The 17,228-nt window shown below is 49.0% G+C and overlaps 10 non-coding genes across 10 annotated transcripts; 3 read left to right on the forward strand and 7 right to left on the reverse strand.

The window, feature by feature from the left end:
• Positions 1-91: 91 nt before the first annotated feature.
• trnam-cau (transfer RNA methionine (anticodon CAU)) lies at positions 92-163 on the reverse strand. Its single transcript has one exon. It is a non-coding gene; the product is annotated as a tRNA-Met (tRNA).
• A 279-nt stretch (positions 164-442) lies between these two features.
• Positions 443-525, forward strand: trnal-cag (transfer RNA leucine (anticodon CAG)). The gene has a single exon. It is a non-coding gene; the product is annotated as a tRNA-Leu (tRNA).
• Positions 526-3,309: 2,784 nt separating this feature from the next.
• Positions 3,310-3,382, reverse strand: trnak-cuu (transfer RNA lysine (anticodon CUU)). Its single transcript has one exon. It is a non-coding gene; the product is annotated as a tRNA-Lys (tRNA).
• Positions 3,383-4,204: 822 nt separating this feature from the next.
• trnam-cau (transfer RNA methionine (anticodon CAU)) lies at positions 4,205-4,276 on the reverse strand. The gene has a single exon. It is a non-coding gene; the product is annotated as a tRNA-Met (tRNA).
• A 276-nt stretch (positions 4,277-4,552) lies between these two features.
• trnal-cag (transfer RNA leucine (anticodon CAG)) lies at positions 4,553-4,635 on the forward strand. The gene has a single exon. It is a non-coding gene; the product is annotated as a tRNA-Leu (tRNA).
• Positions 4,636-7,416: 2,781 nt separating this feature from the next.
• trnak-cuu (transfer RNA lysine (anticodon CUU)) lies at positions 7,417-7,489 on the reverse strand. The gene has a single exon. It is a non-coding gene; the product is annotated as a tRNA-Lys (tRNA).
• Positions 7,490-8,311: 822 nt separating this feature from the next.
• trnam-cau (transfer RNA methionine (anticodon CAU)) lies at positions 8,312-8,383 on the reverse strand. The gene has a single exon. It is a non-coding gene; the product is annotated as a tRNA-Met (tRNA).
• Positions 8,384-12,421: 4,038 nt separating this feature from the next.
• On the reverse strand, positions 12,422-12,493 carry trnam-cau (transfer RNA methionine (anticodon CAU)). Its single transcript has one exon. It is a non-coding gene; the product is annotated as a tRNA-Met (tRNA).
• Positions 12,494-12,772: 279 nt separating this feature from the next.
• On the forward strand, positions 12,773-12,855 carry trnal-cag (transfer RNA leucine (anticodon CAG)). The gene has a single exon. It is a non-coding gene; the product is annotated as a tRNA-Leu (tRNA).
• A 2,780-nt stretch (positions 12,856-15,635) lies between these two features.
• trnak-cuu (transfer RNA lysine (anticodon CUU)) lies at positions 15,636-15,708 on the reverse strand. The gene has a single exon. It is a non-coding gene; the product is annotated as a tRNA-Lys (tRNA).
• Positions 15,709-17,228: the final 1,520 nt, after the last annotated feature.

The following is a 17,228-nucleotide window of genomic DNA, read 5'->3' on the forward strand; positions in this document are numbered from 1 at the left end:
AGGACAGAATTTAAAGAAAGGGAGATGCAGACTATTTGAAGGCACTTTGCTAACCCAATGGCATGCTTAGGAATCGTGCATAGGACACATGTAGCAGAGGATGGTTTCGATCCATCGACCTCTGGGTTATGGGCCCAGCACGCTTCCGCTGCGCCACTCTGCTGACGGCCTCTCTGCGTGTGGCGCACAACTGCTCTTTTTATTTCCTACATAAGTGATGAAAGAGTTGAAAGTTTCAACGACAAACGCAGACGTCACTTTGAGCGCTTGGTGTTGTAGCACAAATCATCACATGCTGCTCTACACTGGATTATAAAAGCCGACACATTTTCCAAACATTTTAATGCTGGAGTCACACTGTAGTATTAATAACAGTGCGATACTCGAGGAGCGCAGTGGGATCGCGGTGGCTCATCAGACCGCCCCGGGACAGGGGGCCCGCGTCAGGATGGCCGAGCGGTCTAAGGCGCTGCGTTCAGGTCGCAGTCTCCCCTGGAGGCGTGGGTTCGAATCCCACTCCTGACAAAAAGCTTGCTCAGTGCCGTCTCCAGTCGGGTGCAAATGGGTGAAGCAGCCTGACGCAGGGAACGTGCGCCGATAGGCGTAGGTGTATCCCCTGCCTCTTCCGATTTAGCTCGTGCTCCATAGGATGGAAGCGGATGCTCTGGCTTTTTGACTCGAATATAACCTGATCACAACAGATGGCCGTGCAGCCCAGTGCTGGTTTAAGAATGCCTCGTGTCTTCAGGCCCCTATTCCTTCAGGTTACCCCTTTGGAATAGTCGTCCGAAAAAGACGGGAAAGGAAAAGCATGTAAGCTCCCACACACTGCGTTAGCATTAGCGGTTGGAATCTGATGGGAGAAAAGCAACCTGGCTCGCCGTCAAGCAATCCATCCCTGGTCTCCCACGTGACAGGCGGGGATACGCACCACTATACTAACGAGGAGCGCTTGCTTGGCGCTTGAAGACACTTCGTCTTGCGGCTACTACTGTTTCCGGTTTCGTCTTTTCTTTTCATTCCTCCCAGAGGAGCGCATGAAAACGTTTCCATCTGCGCCATCCTCACCCCTCCAATGCTATGGTCCCTGCTCCTCCTGGTGCACTGCAAACACTCATTCAGCCGGTTCTTTCAGTTTGAATAATTAGGTCTTCAAAGGCTGGAAGTAGGGCGCAAGACATGCCAATGCCAAAAGCGTGGCTGTGTGCTTCCAGCTGTGAAATGTCACTGGTGGATGTTGAAGACATTACTTCCAAGGCAGCAGGTCCAAGCGATTTAGCGTTTGTACAAGAAGCAGGAAGAGAGAAACGGCACTCTGCCTTTTTCTGGGCAGGCCGAAGCGACAGGAGAAGGGCGCCGTAGTGGGCAGGATTCGAGCCGACGCGGGGAGACCCCAATGGCTTTCTAGCCCATCGCCTTAACCGCTCGGACACGACTACAGGGAGCGCCGCCGCCGCCGGCTTGCAATCATTTAACACGGAGGGCGAGGCGGCGGCGGTAACCTTTTTCAATGTCGCTCTCCGCTTCCCCCCAAAAAAAGCCAAATGACATGCTAGCACTCGGACACCCTTCAGAAGACTGAAGGGTGGCTTAAAGCTGGAAGGATTAGGTCTCCCCGTTCCGACGCGACAATCGAACTTCCTTAGGCAGAGAGAAAGCAACATCGAGGAGCGTCAACAAGACTTTAGAAGCTGCGCCACACGCCACTTTCAGTCGCAGTCACAGCAGTTTTAAAGGCAGGAATCGCCTTTGCGAACGCCATGAGAAACAGAACGCAAGCTCAGGTCCTGCGGTTTAACAAACAGCCACGGCTTTCATGCGACTGGACATTTCTTTTCTGGAGCGAATTCACTTTCAACTTCAAGAAATTCACACAACTTGCGAAATACGAAATACAAATCTGGCTCATCGCTGCACAAGAAATACCGCCGCTGGCAAGAAAATGACAACGGTGTTTTTCCTTAACGAAAAACTTCCCATGGAGAAAAACAACGGCTGTGCGTCTCTGTCGGCTTGATTCAGTTTAATGCAAGTATTCATTCTCCTCCTGGAAAATACAGCTTGCGAAAGATGAAATACAATTCTTGGCTTTTCTGGGTGAGTGCAGAAGAAATCCTGCCGGCTGGCAGAAGAATTCCAGCCTTTTTTACTCTTTAACCAGAAACTTGCGAATGATACAAAGCAAGCGGGGTGCGTTTCTGTGCAGCTGTTAACTGAACAGCTGCTGCTTCAAGCCCACCCAGGGCTCATTCCGATTTCAACATCATGCCCCCTGAAGGTAGACTGGATTTCTTTGCGAAGCATTCACCTTTTGGACGTTTCAGGAAAGGTGCGTGTCGATGCCAGACTTGAAAAGCTTTCCATACAAAGAAACAACATAGTGCTTTTGATTGATGGGAAACGGCAAGAGCGGTTTGAGCAGCTCCGGCCTCTCAACCGCTTTACAATGTGATCGGCACCTCGGTAGCCAGTTTAGAAGGCTGAAAAGGATGCTGGAAGCACAGCGACGTTCTAAAACCAGCGCTTGAAAAGCATCTGCATACATAAAATGTCCATTTCCCCAAAGATGAATCTGCATCTTCAGAAGATTGTCAGCTATACGTTTTCGTTCTTTGTTTCCTTTTTTTACGACAAGCTTTCGAGAAATGAACTGTCTATTGTGATGAAGGCTGCATTAGAAATTGTGCATCTAGCTTAGTTCAATGAAATCGGGAGGTGCACCTGTCTCAAGCGGATGGCTCTTTGCAGGCACACTACGGAAACCTGCGGGCGCAAGTTGGGAGAAGTGGCTCTTGCAGAGTGTTGAGCTTCGAGAAGAGGGCTCCGCTCAGGAAGATATTTCCACATGTTGAAGAGTCGCTTTTCGCCCTTTCTTTCCCACATTTTTCCAGTGCGGTTATTGATCGCGTTCAAAATGTTTTCCCAACGTACGTGTTACCTGCAAAATCACAGTGAAACTGTTATGCCGAAAAGATTCCTAATAGTTATTGTATTAGAATAGCTTTCCAATTTCTTAGCCTTCGTACACGCAATGTTTAAGGAAACGCTAGAGTAAATGAAACTGTAAATAGACAGGAGCTCTTAGTTTTCATACAAGTTATGATGGCTGCAGCTCCTATCTGCGTCCGGGTGACCGGAGCCAAGGGATTATCTGCGGAACCTTTGATTTATCTCTCGGGCAAGGAGCTAGATACGCCCTTTTCATCTCGGTTTGATCACACCTGTGCATTAAAATGCAGTGCTCGGTACCATCGAGGTGTAAGAGGTTCAAGGATGAGCGGGAAACTTTGTTAATAAGGGGACGGGCACCGCCCAACGTGGGGCTCGAACCCACGACCCTGAGATTAAGAGTCTCATGCTCTACCGACTGAGCTAGCCGGGCGCCGGTGGAGCTGGTGGTTAACTTGTCCCTGTTGACGGCAATTTGACAAAGGTCTACTTCCTGGCTTTTCATCATGTGCTGACCGGATTCGAGAGTAGCACACCCTGTTCTTTGTTGATTACTGTACCTCCAGCAGCGCAAATGTCAGTAATCATTGAAATGTACGACCTACAATCTCCTCAGCATGCCCGCGTGGACTCCTCAGTGATCATCCTTCTACGTTCTGCTGTAGTTTTCATGCAAGTGAAAACCGTGCTCCAAATAACAGCGGCACAGTTGTATCCTGCGGTAAGCATTCTTCTAATTCCATCGTTTTGCTCCAGGTAAAAGGTAGCGCATCATAGTGTTGATATTCCAAGGTTTCAGAGTCCGTATTGGATGGCTTGGATGCAGACATCGCTCAGAGCTCCCAGTATGATTTTCCCGAGTTCAGTTTTGCAGTGTTTTAGTGCTTTACTACTTCCAGTGGGCCTTTGAATGCTCTGCTAAGTAGAGACGTGACATAATTACTAATGCGACCGAGTGTGCTGGCTGTTCCTGGTTCGTAATGATTAACGCGAGAAATCAATATAGACATAACTGCTTCGATTTCCAGGTTCAGTTGAAGCTTTCAAAGAAACTATCAACGACCTCAGAACAACCGAAGACACATTTGGTCATCTCCGTATTGGTGAAGATTAAAGAGTCCCGCAAGTGTCAAGCTTGCACAAACACACACGAGAGAGAAACTCAGGACAGAATTTAAAGAAAGGGAGATGCAGACTATTTGAAGGCACTTTGCTTACCCAATGGCATGCTTAGGAATCGTGCATAGGACACATGTAGCAGAGGATGGTTTCGATCCATCGACCTCTGGGTTATGGGCCCAGCACGCTTCCGCTGCGCCACTCTGCTGACGGCCTCTCTGCGTGTGGCGCACAACTGCTCTTTTTATTTCCTACATAAGTGATGAAAGTTGAAAGTTTCAACGACAAACGCAGACGTCACTTTGAGCGCTTGGTGTTGTAGCACAAATCATCACATGCTGCTCTACACTGGATATAAAAGCCGACACATTTTCCAAACATTTTAATGCTGGAGTCACACTGTAGTATTAATAACAGTGCGATACTCGAGGAGCGTAGTGGGATCGCGGTGGCTCATCAGACCGCCCCGGGACAGGGGGCCCGCGTCAGGATGGCCGAGCGGTCTAAGGCGCTGCGTTCAGGTCGCAGTCTCCCCTGGAGGCGTGGGTTCGAATCCCACTCCTGACAAAAAGCTTGCTCAGTGCCGTCTCCAGTCGGGTGCAAATGGGTGAAGCAGCCTGACGCAGGGAACGTGCGCCGATAGGCGTAGGTGTATCCCCTGCCTCTTCCGATTTAGCTCGTGCTCCATAGGATGGAAGCGGATGCTCTGGCTTTTTGACTCGAATATAACCTGATCACAACAGATGGCCGTGCAGCCCAGTGCTGGTTTAAGAATGCCTCGTGTCTTCAGGCCCCTATTCCTTCAGGTTACCCCTTTGGAATAGTCGTCCGAAAAAGACGGGAAAGGAAAAGCATGTAAGCTCCCACACACTGCGTTAGCATTAGCGGTTGGAATCTGATGGGAGAAAAGCAACCTGGCTCGCCGTCAAGCAATCCATCCCTGGTCTCCCACGTGACAGGCGGGGATACGCACCACTATACTAACGAGGAGCGCTTGCTTGGCGCTTGAAGACACTTCGTCTTGCGGCTACTACTGTTTCCGGTTTCGTCTTTTCTTTTCATTCCTCCCAGAGGAGCGCATGAAAACGTTTCCATCTGCGCCATCCTCACCCCTCCAATGCTATGGTCCCTGCTCCTCCTGGTGCACTGCAAACACTCATTCAGCCGGTTCTTTCAGTTTGAATAATTAGGTCTTCAAAGGCTGGAAGTAGGGCGCAAGACATGCCAATGCCAAAAGTGTGGCTGTGTGCTTCCAGCTGTGAAATGTCACTGGTGGATGTTGAAGACATTACTTCCAAGGCAGCAGGTCCAAGCGATTTAGCGTTTGTACAAGAAGCAGGAAGAGAGAAACGGCACTCTGCCTTTTTCTGGGCAGGCCGAAGCGACAGGAGAAGAGCGCCGTAGTGGGCAGGATTCGAGCCGACGCGGGGAGACCCCAATGGCTTCCTAGCCCATCGCCTTAACCGCTCGGCCACGACTACAGGGAGCGCCTGCCACCGCCGGCTTGCAATCATTTAACACGGAGGGCGAGGCGGCGGCGGTAACCTTTTTCAATGTCGCTCTCCGCTTCCCCCAAAAAAAAGCCAAATGACATGCTAGCACTCGGACACCCTTCAGAAGACTGAAGGGTGGCTTAAAGCTGGAAGGATTAGGTCTCCCCGTTCCGATGCGACAATCGAACTTCCTTAGGCAGAGAGAAAGCAACATCGAGGAGCGTCAACAAGACTTTAGAAGCTGCGCCACACGCCACTTTCAGTCGCAGACACAGCAGTTTTAAAGGCAGGAATCGCCTTTGCGAACGCCATGAGAAACAGAACGCAAGCTCAGGTCCTGCGGTTTAACAAACAGCCACGGCTTTCAAGCGACATTTCTTTTCTGGAGCGAATTCACTTTCAACTTCAAGAAATTCACACAACTTGCGAAATACGAAATACAAATCTGGCTCATCGCTGCACAAGAAATACCGCCGGCTGGCAAGAAAATGACAACGATGTTTTTCCTTAACGAAAAACTTCCCATGGAGAAAAACAACGGCTGTGCGTCTCTGTCGGCTTGATTCAGTTTAATGCAAGTATTCATTCTCCTCCTGGAAAATACAGCTTGCGAAAGATGAAATACAATTCTTGGCTTTTCTGGGTGAGTGCAGAAGAAATCCTGCCGGCTGGCAGAAGAATTCCAGCCTTTTTTACTCTTTAACCAGAAACTTGCGAATGATACAAAGCAAGCGGGGTGCGTTTCTGTGCAGCTGTTAACTGAACAGCTGCTGCTTCAAGCCCACCCAGGGCTCATTCCGATTTCAACATCATGCCCCCTGAAGGTAGACTGGATTTCTTTGCGAAGCATTCACCTTTTGGACGTTTCAGGAAAGGTGCGTGTCGATGCCAGACTTGAAAAGCTTTCCATACAAAGAAACAACATAGTGCTTTTGATTGATGGGAAACGGCAAGAGCGGTTTGAGCAGCTCCGGCCTCTCAACCGCTTTACAATGTGATCGGCACCTCGGTAGCCAGTTTAGAAGGCTGAAAAGGATGCTGGAAGCACAGCGACGTTCTAAAACCAGCGCTTGAAAAGCATCTGCATACATAAAATGTCCATTTCCCCAAAGATGAATCTGCATCTTCAGAAGATTGTCAGCTATACGTTTTCGTTCTTTGTTTCCTTTTTTTACGACAAGCTTTCGAGAAATGAACTGTCTATTGTGATGAAGGCTGCATTAGAAATTGTGCATCTAGCTTAGTTCAATGAAATCGGGAGGTGCACCTGTCTCAAGCGGATGGCTCTTTGCAGGCACACTACGGAAACCTGCGGGCGCAAGTTGGGAGAAGTGGCTCTTGCAGAGTGTTGAGCTTCGAGAAGAGGGCTCCGCTCAGGAAGATATTTCCACATGTTGAAGAGTCGCTTTTCGCCCTTTCTTTCCCACATTTTTCCAGTGCGGTTATTGATCGCGTTCAAAATGTTTTCCCAACGTACGTGTTACCTGCAAAATCACAGTGAAACTGTTATGCCGAAAAGATTCCTAATAGTTATTGTATTAGAATAGCTTTCCAATTTCTTAGCCTTCGTACACGCAATGTTTAAGGAAACGCTAGAGTAAATGAAACTGTAAATAGACAGGAGCTCTTAGTTTTCATACAAGTTATGATGGCTGCAGCTCCTATCTGCGTCCGGGTGACCGGAGCCAAGGGATTATCTGCGGAACCTTTGATTTATCTCTCGGGCAAGGAGCTAGATACGCCCTTTTCATCTCGGTTTGATCACACCTGTGCATTAAAATGCAGTGCTCGGTACCATCGAGGTGTAAGAGGTTCAAGGATGAGCGGGAAACTTTGTTAATAAGGAGACGGGCACCGCCCAACGTGGGGCTCGAACCCACGACCCTGAGATTAAGAGTCTCATGCTCTACCGACTGAGCTAGCCGGGCGCCGGTGGAGCTGGTGGTTAACTTGTCCCTGTTGACGGCAATTTGACAAAGGTCTACTTCCTGGCTTTTCATCATGTGCTGACCGGATTCGAGAGTAGCACACCCTGTTCTTTGTTGATTACTGTACCTCCAGCAGCGCAAATGTCAGTAATCATTGAAATGTACGACCTACAATCTCCTCAGCATGCCCGCGTGGACTCCTCAGTGATCATCCTTCTACGTTCTGCTGTAGTTTTCATGCAAGTGAAAACCGTGCTCCAAATAACAGCGGCACAGTTGTATCCTGCGGTAAGCATTCTTCTAATTCCATCGTTTTGCTCCAGGTAAAAGGTAGCGCATCATAGTGTTGATATTCCAAGGTTTCAGAGTCCGTATTGGATGGCTTGGATGCAGACATCGCTCAGAGCTCCCAGTATGATTTTCCCGAGTTCAGTTTTGCAGTGTTTTAGTGCTTTACTACTTCCAGTGGGCCTTTGAATGCTCTGCTAAGTAGAGACGTGACATAATTACTAATGCGACCGAGTGTGCTGGCTGTTCCTGGTTCGTAATGATTAACGCGAGAAATCAATATAGACATAACTGCTTCGATTTCCAGGTTCAGTTGAAGCTTTCAAAGAAACTATCAACGACCTCAGAACAACCGAAGACACATTTGGTCATCTCCGTATTGGTGAAGATTAAAGAGTCCCGCAAGTGTCAAGCTTGCACAAACACACACGAGAGAGAAACTCAGGACAGAATTTAAAGAAAGGGAGATGCAGACTATTTGAAGGCACTTTGCTTACCCAATGGCATGCTTAGGAATCGTGCATAGGACACATGTAGCAGAGGATGGTTTCGATCCATCGACCTCTGGGTTATGGGCCCAGCACGCTTCCGCTGCGCCACTCTGCTGACGGCCTCTCTGCGTGTGGCGCACAACTGCTCTTTTTATTTCCTACATAAGTGATGAAAGTTGAAAGTTTCAACGACAAACGCAGACGTCACTTTGAGCGCTTGGTGTTGTAGCACAAATCATCACATGCTGCTCTACACTGGATATAAAAGCCGACACATTTTCCAAACATTTTAATGCTGGAGTCACACTGTAGTATTAATAACAGTGCGATACTCGAGGAGCGTAGTGGGATCGCGGTGGCTCATCAGACCGCCCCGGGACAGGGGGCCCGCGTCAGGATGGCCGAGCAGTCTAAGGCGCTGCGTTCAGGTCGCAGTCTCCCCTGGAGGCGTGGGTTCGAATCCCACTCCTGACAAAAAGCTTGCTCAGTGCCGTCTCCAGTCGGGTGCAAATGGGTGAAGCAGCCTGACGCAGGGAACGTGCGCCGATAGGCGTAGGTGTATCCCCTGCCTCTTCCGATTTAGCTCGTGCTCCATAGGATGGAAGCGGATGCTCTGGCTTTTTGACTCGAATATAACCTGATCACAACAGATGGCCGTGCAGCCCAGTGCTGGTTTAAGAATGCCTCGTGTCTTCAGGCCCCTATTCCTTCAGGTTACCCCTTTGGAATAGTCGTCCGAAAAAGACGGGAAAGGAAAAGCATGTAAGCTCCCACACACTGCGTTAGCATTAGCGGTTGGAATCTGATGGGAGAAAAGCAACCTGGCTCGCCGTCAAGCAATCCATCCCTGGTCTCCCACGTGACAGGCGGGGATACGCACCACTATACTAACGAGGAGCGCTTGCTTGGCGCTTGAAGACACTTCGTCTTGCGGCTACTACTGTTTCCGGTTTCGTCTTTTCTTTTCATTCCTCCCAGAGGAGCGCATGAAAACGTTTCCATCTGCGCCATCCTCACCCCTCCAATGCTATGGTCCCTGCTCCTCCTGGTGCACTGCAAACACTCATTCAGCCGGTTCTTTCAGTTTGAATAATTAGGTCTTCAAAGGCTGGAAGTAGGGCGCAAGACATGCCAATGCCAAAAGTGTGGCTGTGTGCTTCCAGCTGTGAAATGTCACTGGTGGATGTTGAAGACATTACTTCCAAGGCAGCAGGTCCAAGCGATTTAGCGTTTGTACAAGAAGCAGGAAGAGAGAAACGGCACTCTGCCTTTTTCTGGGCAGGCCGAAGCGACAGGAGAAGAGCGCCGTAGTGGGCAGGATTCGAGCCGACGCGGGGAGACCCCAATGGCTTCCTAGCCCATCGCCTTAACCGCTCGGCCACGACTACAGGGAGCGCCTGCCACCGCCGGCTTGCAATCATTTAACACGGAGGGCGAGGCGGCGGCGGTAACCTTTTTCAATGTCGCTCTCCGCTTCCCCCAAAAAAAAGCCAAATGACATGCTAGCACTCGGACACCCTTCAGAAGACTGAAGGGTGGCTTAAAGCTGGAAGGATTAGGTCTCCCCGTTCCGACGCGACAATCGAACTTCCTTAGGCAGAGAGAAAGCAACATCGAGGAGCGTCAACAAGACTTTAGAAGCTGCGCCACACGCCACTTTCAGTCGCAGACACAGCAGTTTTAAAGGCAGGAATCGCCTTTGCGAACGCCATGAGAAACAGAACGCAAGCTCAGGTCCTGCGGTTTAACAAACAGCCACGGCTTTCAAGCGACATTTCTTTTCTGGAGCGAATTCACTTTCAACTTCAAGAAATTCACACAACTTGCGAAATACGAAATACAAATCTGGCTCATCGCTGCACAAGAAATACCGCCGGCTGGCAAGAAAATGACAACGATGTTTTTCCTTAACGAAAAACTTCCCATGGAGAAAAACAACGGCTGTGCGTCTCTGTCGGCTTGATTCAGTTTAATGCAAGTATTCATTCTCCTCCTGGAAAATACAGCTTGCGAAAGATGAAATACAATTCTTGGCTTTTCTGGGTGAGTGCAGAAGAAATCCTGCCGGCTGGCAGAAGAATTCCAGCCTTTTTTACTCTTTAACCAGAAACTTGCGAATGATACAAAGCAAGCGGGGTGCGTTTCTGTGCAGCTGTTAACTGAACAGCTGCTGCTTCAAGCCCACCCAGGGCTCATTCCGATTTCAACATCATGCCCCCTGAAGGTAGACTGGATTTCTTTGCGAAGCATTCACCTTTTGGACGTTTCAGGAAAGGTGCGTGTCGATGCCAGACTTGAAAAGCTTTCCATACAAAGAAACAACATAGTGCTTTTGATTGATGGGAAACGGCAAGAGCGGTTTGAGCAGCTCCGGCCTCTCAACCGCTTTACAATGTGATCGGCACCTCGGTAGCCAGTTTAGAAGGCTGAAAAGGATGCTGGAAGCACAGCGACGTTCTAAAACCAGCGCTTGAAAAGCATCTGCATACATAAAATGTCCATTTCCCCAAAGATGAATCTGCATCTTCAGAAGATTGTCAGCTATACGTTTTCGTTCTTTGTTTCCTTTTTTTACGACAAGCTTTCGAGAAATGAACTGTCTATTGTGATGAAGGCTGCATTAGAAATTGTGCATCTAGCTTAGTTCAATGAAATCGGGAGGTGCACCTGTCTCAAGCGGATGGCTCTTTGCAGGCACACTACGGAAACCTGCGGGCGCAAGTTGGGAGAAGTGACTCTTGCAGAGTGTTGAGCTTCGAGAAGAGGGCTCCGCTCAGGAAGATATTTCCACATGTTGAAGAGTCGCTTTTCGCCCTTTCTTTCCCACATTTTTCCAGTGCGGTTATTGATCGCGTTCAAAATGTTTTCCCAACGTACGTGTTACCTGCAAAATCACAGTGAAACTGTTATGCCGAAAAGATTCCTAATAGTTATTGTATTAGAATAGCTCTCCAATTTCTTAGCCTTCGTACACGCAATGTTTAAGGAAACGCTAGAGTAAATGAAACTGTAAATAGACAGGAGCTCTTCTTAGTTTTCATACAAGTTATGATGGCTGCAGCTCCTATCTGCGTCCGGGTGACCGGAGCCAAGGGATTATCTGCGGAACCTTTGATTTATCTCTCGGGCAAGGAGCTAGATACGCCCTTTTCATCTCGGTTTGATCACACCTGTGCATTAAAACGCAGTGCTCGGTACCATCGAGGTGTAAGAGGTTCAAGGATGAGCGGGAAACTTTGTTAATAAGGAGACGGAAACCGCCCAACGTGGGGCTCGAACCCACGACCCTGAGATTAAGAATCTCATGCTCTACCGACTGAGCTAGCCGGGCGCCGGTGGAGCTGGTGGTTAACTTGTCCCTGTTGACGGCAATTTGACAAAGGTATACTTCCTGGCTTTTCATCATGTGCTGACCGGATTCGAGAGTAGCACACCCTGTTCTTTGTTGATTACTGTACCTCCAGCAACGCAAATGTCAGTAATCATTGAAATGTACGACCTACAATCTCCTCAGCATGCCCGCGTGGACTCCTCAGTGATCATCCTTCTACGTTCTGCTGTAGTTTTCATGCAAGTGAAAACCGTGCTCCAAATAACAGCGGCACAGTTGTATCCTGCGGTAAGCATTCTTCTAATTCCATCGTTTTGCTCCAGGTAAAAGGTAGCGCATCATAGTGTTGATATTCCAAGGTTTCAGAGTCCGTATTGGATGGCTTGGATGCAGACATCGCTCAGAGCTCCCAGTATGATTTTCCCGAGTTCAGTTATGCAGTGTTTTAGTGCATTACTACTTCCAGTGGGCCTTTGAATGCTCTGCTAAGTAGAGACGTGACATAATTACTAATGCGACCGAGTGTGCTGGCTGTTCCTGGTTCGTAATGATTAACGCGAGAAATCAATATAGACATAACTGCTTCGATTTCCAGGTTCAGTTGAAGCTTTCAAAGAAACTATCAACGACCTCAGAACAACCGAAGACACATTTGGTCATCTCCGTATTGGTGAAGATTAAAGAGTCCCGCAAGTGTCAAGCTTGCACAAACACACACGAGAGAGAAACTCAGGACAGAATTTAAAGAAAGGGAGATGCAGACTATTTGAAGGCACTTTGCTAACCCAATGGCATGCTTAGGAATCGTGCATAGGACACATGTAGCAGAGGATGGTTTCGATCCATCGACCTCTGGGTTATGGGCCCAGCACGCTTCCGCTGCGCCACTCTGCTGACGGCCTCTCTGCGTGTGGCGCACAACTGCTCTTTTTATTTCCTACATAAGTGATGAAAGAGTTGAAAGTTTCAACGACAAACGCAGACGTCACTTTGAGCGCTTGGTGTTGTAGCACAAATCATCACATGCTGCTCTACACTGGATTATAAAAGCCGACACATTTTCCAAACATTTTAATGCTGGAGTCACACTGTAGTATTAATAACAGTGCGATACTCGAGGAGCGTAGTGGGATCGCGGTGGCTCATCAGACCGCCCCGGGACAGGGGGCCCGCGTCAGGATGGCCGAGCGGTCTAAGGCGCTGCGTTCAGGTCGCAGTCTCCCCTGGAGGCGTGGGTTCGAATCCCACTCCTGACAAAAAGCTTGCTCAGTGCCGTCTCCAGTCGGGTGCAAATGGGTGAAGCAGCCTGACGCAGGGAACGTGCGCCGATAGGCGTAGGTGTATCCCCTGCCTCTTCCGATTTAGCTCGTGCTCCATAGGATGGAAGCGGATGCTCTGGCTTTTTGACTCGAATATAACCTGATCACAACAGATGGCCGTGCAGCCCAGTGCTGGTTTAAGAATGCCTCGTGTCTTCAGGCCCCTATTCCTTCAGGTTACCCCTTTGGAATAGTCGTCCGAAAAAGACGGGAAAGGAAAAGCATGTAAGCTCCCACACACTGCGTTAGCATTAGCGGTTGGAATCTGATGGGAGAAAAGCAACCTGGCTCGCCGTCAAGCAATCCATCCCTGGTCTCCCACGTGACAGGCGGGGATACGCACCACTATACTAACGAGGAGCGCTTGCTTGGCGCTTGAAGACACTTCCTCTTGCGGCTACTACTGTTTCCGGTTTCGTCTTTTCTTTTCATTCCTCCCAGAGGAGCGCATGAAAACGTTTCCATCTGCGCCATCCTCACCCCTCCAATGCTATGGTCCCTGCTCCTCCTGGTGCACTGCAAACACTCATTCAGCCGGTTCTTTCAGTTTGAATAATTAGGTCTTCAAAGGCTGGAAGTAGGGCGCAAGACATGCCAATGCCAAAAGCGTGGCTGTGTGCTTCCAGCTGTGAAATGTCACTGGTGGATGTTGAAGACATTACTTCCAAGGCAGCAGGTCCAAGCGATTTAGCGTTTGTACAAGAAGCAGGTAGAGAGAAACGGCACTCTGCCTTTTTCTGGGCAGGCCGAAGCGAAAGGAGAAGAGCGCCGTAGTGGGCAGGATTCGAGCCGACGCGGGGAGACCCCAATGGCTTTCTAGCCCATCGCCTTTACCGCTCGGACACGACTACAGGGAGCGCCGCCGCCGCCGGCTTGCAATCATTTAACACGGAGGGCGAGGCGGCGGCGGTAACCTTTTTCAATGTCGCTCTCCGCTTCCCCCCAAAAAAAGCCAAATGACATGCTAGCACTCGGACACCCTTCAGAAGACTGAAGGGTGGCTTAAAGCTGGAAGGATTAGGTCTCCCCGTTCCGACGCGACAATCGAACTTCCTTAGGCAGAGAGAAAGCAACATCGAGGAGCGTCAACAAGACTTTAGAAGCTGCGCCACACGCCACTTTCAGTCGCAGACACAGCAGTTTTAAAGGCAGGAATCGCCTTTGCGAACGCCATGAGAAACAGAACGCAAGCTCAGGTCCTGCGGTTTAACAAACAGCCATGGCTTTCAAGCGACATTTCTTTTCTGGAGCGAATTCACTTTCAGCTTCAAGAAATTCACACAACTTGCGAAATACGAAATACAAATCTGGCTCATCGCTGCACAAGAAATACCGCCGGCTGGCAAGAAAATGACAACGGTGTTTTTCCTTAACGAAAAACTTCCCATGGAGAAAAACAACGGCTGTGCGTCTCTGTCGGCTTGATTCAGTTTAATGCAAGTATTCATTCTCCTCCTGGAAAATACAGCTTGCGAAAGATGAAATACAATTCTTGGCTTTTCTGGGTGAGTGCAGAAGAAATCCTGCCGGCTGGCAGAAGAATTCCAGCCTTTTTTACTCTTTAACCAGAAACTTGCGAATGATACAAAGCAAGCGGGGTGCGTTTCTGTGCAGCTGTTAACTGAACAGCTGCTGCTTCAAGCCCACCCAGGGCTCATTCCGATTTCAACATCATGCCCCCTGAAGGTAGACTGGATTTCTTTGCGAAGCATTCACCTTTTGGACGTTTCAGGAAAGGTGCGTGTCGATGCCAGACTTGAAAAGCTTTCCATACAAAGAAACAACATAGTGCTTTTGATTGATGGGAAACGGCAAGAGCGGTTTGAGCAGCTCCGGCCTCTCAACCGCTTTACATTGTGATCGGCACCTCGGTAGCCAGTTTAGAAGGCTGAAAAGGATGCTGGAAGCACAGCGACGTTCTAAAACCAGCGCTTGAAAAGCATCTGCATACATAAAATGTCCATTTCCCCAAAGATGAATCTGCATCTTCAGAAGATTGTCAGCTATACGTTTTCGTTCTTTGTTTCCTTTTTTTACGACAAGCTTTCGAGAAATGAACTGTCTATTGTGATGAAGGCTGCATTAGAAATTGTGCATCTAGCTTAGTTCAATGAAATCGGGAGGTGCACCTGTCTCAAGCGGATGGCTCTTTGCAGGCACACTACGGAAACCTGCGGGCGCAAGTTGGGAGAAGTGGCTCTTGCAGAGTGTTGAGCTTCGAGAAGAGGGCTCCGCTCAGGAAGATATTTCCACATGTTGAAGAGTCGCTTTTCGCCCTTTCTTTCCCACATTTTTCCAGTGCGGTTATTGATCGCGTTCAAAATGTTTTCCCAACGTACGTGTTACCTGCAAAATCACAGTGAAACTGTTATGCCGAAAAGATTCCTAATAGTTATTGTATTAGAATAGCTCTCCAATTTCTTAGCCTTCGTACACGCAATGTTTAAGGAAACGCTAGAGTAAATGAAACTGTAAATAGACAGGAGCTCTTAGTTTTCATACAAGTTATGATGGCTGCAGCTCCTATCTGCGTCCGGGTGACCGGAGCCAAGGGATTATCTGCGGAACCTTTGATTTATCTCTCGGGCAAGGAGCTAGATACGCCCTTTTCATCTCGGTTTGATCACACCTGTGCATTAAAACGCAGTGCTCGGTACCATCGAGGTGTAAGAGGTTCAAGGATGAGCGGGAAACTTTGTTAATAGGGAGACGGGCACCGCCCAACGTGGGGCTCGAACCCACGACCCTGAGATTAAGAGTCTCATGCTCTACCGACTGAGCTAGCCGGGCGCCGGTGGAGCTGGTGGTTAACTTGTCCCTGTTGACGGCAATTTGACAAAGGTATACTTCCTGGCTTTTCATCATGTGCTGACCGGATTCGAGAGTAGCACACCCTGTTCTTTGTTGATTACTGTACCTCCAGCAGCGCAAATGTCAGTAATCATTGAAATGTACGACCTACAATCTCCTCAGCATGCCCGCGTGGACTCCTCAGTGATCATCCTTCTACGTTCTGCTGTAGTTTTCATGCAAGTGAAAACCGTGCTCCAAATAACAGCGGCACAGTTGTATCCTGCGGTAAGCATTCTTCTAATTCCATCGTTTTGCTCCAGGTAAAAGGTAGCGCATCATAGTGTTGATATTCCAAGGTTTCAGAGTCCGTATTGGATGGCTTGGATGCAGACATCGCTCAGAGCTCCCAGTATGATTTTCCCGAGTTCAGTTTTGCAGTGTTTTAGTGCTTTACTACTTCCAGTGGGCCTTTGAATGCTCTGCTAAGTAGAGACGTGACATAATTACTAATGCGACCGAGTGTGCTGGCTGTTCCTGGTTCGTAATGATTAACGCGAGAAATCAATATAGACATAACTGCTTCGATTTCCAGGTTCAGTTGAAGCTTTCAAAGAAACTATCAACGACCTCAGAACAACCGAAGACACATTTGGTCATCTCCGTATTGGTGAAGATTAAAGAGTCCCGCAAGTGTCAAGCTTGCACAAACACACACGAGAGAGAAACTCAGGACAGAATTTAAAGAAAGGGAGATGCAGACTATTTGAAGGCACTTTGCTTACCCAATGGCATGCTTAGGAATCGTGCATAGGACACATGTAGCAGAGGATGGTTTCGATCCATTGACCTCTGGGTTATGGGCCCAGCACGCTTCCGCTGCGCCACTCTGCTGACGGCCTCTCTGCGTGTGGCGCACAACTGCTCTTTTTATTTCCTACATAAGTGATGAAAGAGTTGAAAGTTTCAACGACAAACGCAGACGTCACTTTGAGCGCTTGGTGTTGTAGCACAAATCATCACATGCTGCTCTACACTGGATTATAAAAGCCGACACATTTTCCAAACATTTTAATGCTGGAGTCACACTGTAGTATTAATAACAGTGCGATACTCGAGGAGCGTAGTGGGATCGCGGTGGCTCATCAGACCGCCCCGGGACAGGGGGCCCGCGTCAGGATGGCCGAGCGGTCTAAGGCGCTGTGTTCAGGTCGCAGTCTCCCCTGGAGGCGTGGGTTCGAATCCCACTCCTGACAAAAAGCTTGCTCAGTGCCGTCTCCAGTCGGGTGCAAATGGGTGAAGCAGCCTGACGCAGGGAACGTGCGCCGATAGGCGTAGGTGTATCCCCTGCCTCTTCCGATTTAGCTCGTGCTCCATAGGATGGAAGCGGATGCTCTGGCTTTTTGACTCGAATATAACCTGATCACAACAGATGGCCGTGCAGCCCAGTGCTGGTTTAAGAATGCCTCGTGTCTTCAGGCCCCTATTCCTTCAGGTTACCCCTTTGGAATAGTCGTCCG

The sequence above is a fragment of the Lepisosteus oculatus genome, unplaced genomic scaffold (assembly GCF_040954835.1).
Source record: "Lepisosteus oculatus isolate fLepOcu1 unplaced genomic scaffold, fLepOcu1.hap2 HAP2_SCAFFOLD_95, whole genome shotgun sequence".
Classification (NCBI taxonomy): Eukaryota; Metazoa; Chordata; class Actinopteri; order Semionotiformes; family Lepisosteidae; genus Lepisosteus; species Lepisosteus oculatus.